We start from the raw sequence: 3,978 nt of genomic DNA, 5'->3' as shown, positions 1-3,978 counted from the left end.
TGACCCACCCACACTGACCCACCCACACTGACCCACACACACTGACCCACACACACTGACACACACACACTGACCCACACACACTGACACACCCACACTGCCACTGCCCCACCCACACTGACCCACCCACACTGACGCACCCACACTGACCCACACACACTGACCCACACACACTGACCCACCCACACTGACCCACCCACACTGACCCACGCACACTGACCCACACACACTGACACACACACACTGACCCACACACACTGACACACCCACACTGCCACTGCCCCACCCACACTGACCCACCCACACTGACCCACCCACACTGACACCCACACTGACCCACACACACACTGACACACACTGCCACTGCCCCACCCACTCACACACCCACCCACACTGCCCCACACTGCCCCACCCACACTGCCCCACCCACACTGACACACACTGCCACTGCCCCACCCAGGCGCTGGTAGCGTCGGAGGCGACTCCGGACGGTGAGGAGTTCTCCCTGGACGCCATGATGTCATCGCTGAGCCTCACCCCGGCAGCAGCAGCAGCAGGGGTCACCGCGGGGGTCACGGAGGTCACGGAGGTCACCGCCGGGGTCGCGACTCCCCAGGGCGCCGGGTCAAAGGTCGCGCTCTGCGGGAAGGAGTTTGACGCTGGGGTCTTTGACGAACGGAAATGCAGCAGCAAGGTGAGTGGGTGGGTGGGTGGGTGAGTGGGTGGGTGGGTGGGTGAGTGGGTGAGTGGGTCGGTGGGTGGGTGAGTGGGTGGGTGAGTGGGTGGGTGAGTGGATGGGTGGGTGAGTGGGTGAGTGGGTCGGTGGGTGGGTGAGTGGGTGGGTGGGTGGGTGGGTGGGTCGGTGGGTGGGTGAGTGGGTGGGTGGGTGAGTGGGTGGGTGAGTGGGTGGGTGGGTGGGTGAGTGGGTGGGTGGGTGGGTGAGTGGGTGGGTGAGTGGGTGGGTGGGTGAGTGGGTGAGTGGGTCGGTGGGTGGGTGAGTGGGTGGGTGAGTGGGTGGGTGAGTGGGTGGGTGAGTGAGTGGGTCGGTGGGTGGGTGGGTGGGTGGGTGGGTGAGTGGGTGGGTGGGTGGGTGGGTGGGTGAGTGGGTGGGTGGGTGGGTGAGTGGGTGGGTGGGTGGGTGGGTGAGTGGGTGGGTGGGTGGGTGGGTGAGTGGGTGGGTGGGTGAGTGGGTGGGTGGGTGGGTGGGTGGGTGGGTGGGTGGGTGGGTGGGTGGGTGGGTGGGTGGGTGGGTGGGTGGGTGGGTGAGTGGGTGGGTGGGTGGGTGGGTGGGTGGGTGGGTGAGTGGGTGGGTGGGTGAGTGGGTGGGTGGGTGAGTGGGTGGGTGAGTGGGTGGGTGGGTGAGTGGGTGGGTGGGTGAGTGGGTGGGTGAGTGGGTGGGTGGGTGAGTGGGTGGGTGGGTGAGTGGGTGGGTGAGTGGGTGGGTGGGTGAGTGGGTGAGTGGGTCGGTGGGTGGTTGAGTGGGTGGGTGAGTGGGTGGGTGAGTGGGTGGGTGAGTGGATGGGTGGGTGAGTGGGTGAGTGGGTCGGTGGGTGGGTGAGTGGGTGGGTGGGTGGGTGGGTCGGTGGGTGGGTGAGTGGGTGGGTGGGTGAGTGGGTGGGTGAGTGGGTGGGTGGGTGGGTGAGTGGGTGGGTGGGTGGGTGAGTGGGTGGGTGAGTGGGTGGGTGGGTGAGTGGGTGAGTGGGTCGGTGGGTGGGTGAGTGGGTGGGTGAGTGGGTGGGTGAGTGGGTGGGTGAGTGAGTGGGTCGGTGGGTGGGTGGGTGGGTGGGTGGGTGGGTGAGTGGGTGGGTGGGTGGGTGGGTGGGTGGGTGGGTGAGTGGGTGGGTGGGTGGGTGGGTGAGTGGGTGGGTGGGTGGGTGGGTGAGTGGGTGAGTGGGTGGGTGGGTGGGTGAGTGGGTGAGTGAGTGGGTGGGTGGGTGAGTGGGTGAGTGAGTGGGTGGGTGGGTGAGTGGGTGAGTGAGTGGGTGGGTGAGTGGGTGGGTGAGTGGGTGGGTGGGTGGGTGGGTGAGTGGGTGGGTGGGTGGGTGGGTGAGTGGGTGAGGGGGTGAGTGGGTGAGTGGGTGGGTGAGTGGGTGGGTGGGTGAGTGGGTGAGGGGGTGAGTGGGTGGGTGAGTGGGTGAGTGGGTGGGTGAGTGGGTGGGTGGGTGAGTGGGTGGGTGGGTGGGTGGGTGAGTGGGTGGGTGGGTGGGTGGGTGAGGGGGTGAGTGGGTGGGTGAGTGGGTGGGTGAGTGGGTGGGTTGGTGGGTGGGTGAGTGGGTGGGTGGGTGGGTGGGTGAGTGGGTGGGTGGGTGAGTGGGTGGGTGAGTGGGTGGGTGGGTGGTTGAGTGGGTGAGTGGGTGGGTGAGTGGGTGAGTGGGTGGGTGAGTGGGTGGGTGGGTGGGTGGGTGGGTGAGTGGGTGGGTGGGTGGGTGATTGAGTGGGTGGGTGGGTGAGTGAGTGGGTGGGTGGGTGAGTGGGTGGGTGGGTGGGTGGGTGGGTGAGTGGGTGGGTGGGTGGGTGGGTGGGTGAGTGGGTGGGCGAGTGGGTGGGTGGGCGGGTGGGTGAGTGGGTGGGTGGGTGGGTGAGGGAGTGGGTGGGTGAGGGGGTGGGTGGGTGGGTGGGTGGGTGAGTGGGTGGGTGGGTGGGTGGGTGGGTGAGTGGGTGGGTGGGTGAGTGGGTGGGTGGGTCGGTGGGTGGGTGGGTCGGTGGGTGGGTGGGTGGGTCAGTGGGTGGGTGGGTGGGTCAGTGGGTGGGTGGGTGGGTCAGTGGGTGGGTGGGTGGGTCAGTGGGTGGGTGGGTGGGTGAGTGGGTGGGTGGGTGAGTGGGTGGGTGGGTGGGTGAGTGGGTGGGTGAGTGGGTGGGTCGGTGGGTGAGTGGGTGGGTGGGTGGGTGGGTGGGTCGGTGAGTGAGTGGGTGAGTGGGTGAGTGGGTGGGTGGGTGGGTGGGTGAGTGGGTGGGTGGGTGGGTGAGTGGGTGAGTGGGTGGGTGGGTGGGTGGGTGAGTGGGTGAGTGGGTGGGTGGGTGGGTGGGTGAGTGGGTGAGTGGGTGGGTGGGTGGGTTGGTGGGTGGGTGGGTGGGTCGGTGAGTGAGTGGGTGAGTGAGTGGGTGGGTTGGTGGGTGGGTGAGTGGGTGGGTGGGTGGGTGGGTGAGTGGGTGGGTTGGTGGGTGGGTGGGTCGGTGGGTCGGTGAGTGAGTGGGTGAGTGAGTGGGTGGGTGGGTGGGTGAGTGGGTGGGTGGGTGGGTGGGTGGGTGGGTGGGTGGGTGAGTGGGTGGGTGGGTGAGTGGGTGGGTGGGTGGGTGGGTGAGTGGGTGGGTGGGTGAGTGGGTGGGTGGGTGAGTGGGTGGGTGGGTTGGTGGGTGGGTCGGTGAGTGGGTGGGTGGGTGGGTGGGTGAGTGGGTGGGTGAGTGGGTGGGTGGGTGAGTGGGTGAGTGGGTGGGTGGGTGAGTGGGTGGCCGTGTGGGTGGGTGGGTCGGTAGGTGGGTGGGTGGGTCGGTGGGTGGGTTGGTGGGTGGGTGGGTTGGTGGGTGGGTGAGTGGGTGGGTGGGTGAGTGGGTGGGTGAGTTGGGGAGTGGGTGGGTGGGTGAGTGGGTGGGTGGGTGAGTGGGTGGGTGAGTTGGGGAGTGGGTGGGTGGGTGAGTGGGTGAGTGGGTGGGTGGGTGAGTGGGTGGGTGGGTGGGTGAGTTGGGTGAGTGGGTGGGTGAGTGGGTGGCCGTGTGGGTGGGTGGGTTTCACGATGGCCGTGTTACTGTCCACAGATCTCTGCTTTGCTGAAGGAACTGCAACGCATCAGGAAGTTTAAAGAGAAAAGGTTTGCAGCATCATCAGCATCATCAGCATCATCAGCATCATCATCAGCAGCATCATCGGCAGCATCATCAGCAGCATCATCAGCAGCATCATCAGCATCATCAGCATCATCATCAGCAGCATCATCAGCAGCATCATCATCATCAGCATCATCAGCATCATCAGCAGCATCA

At 66.6% G+C, this 3,978-nt stretch overlaps 1 long non-coding RNA gene across 1 annotated transcript in view; it reads left to right on the top strand.

The window, feature by feature from the left end:
- Window positions 1–465: 465 nt before the first annotated feature.
- LOC144955609 (uncharacterized) overlaps window positions 466–3,978 on the top strand; it is a 10,762-nt gene continuing 7,249 nt past the window's right edge. Inside the window, exons 1-2 of the long non-coding RNA XR_013641734.1 lie at window positions 466–694; window positions 3,754–3,806. This is a non-coding gene — a long non-coding RNA (uncharacterized LOC144955609). The remainder of the gene's footprint in view (window positions 695–3,753; window positions 3,807–3,978) is intronic.

The sequence above is a fragment of the Lampetra fluviatilis genome, unplaced genomic scaffold (assembly GCF_964198595.1).
Source record: "Lampetra fluviatilis unplaced genomic scaffold, kcLamFluv1.1 SCAFFOLD_1485, whole genome shotgun sequence".
In the NCBI taxonomy this organism is placed as follows: domain Eukaryota; kingdom Metazoa; phylum Chordata; class Hyperoartia; order Petromyzontiformes; family Petromyzontidae; genus Lampetra; species Lampetra fluviatilis.
The sequence above is the reverse complement of the archived record's forward strand: the minus strand, read 5'-3'. Positions and strand labels throughout refer to the sequence as shown.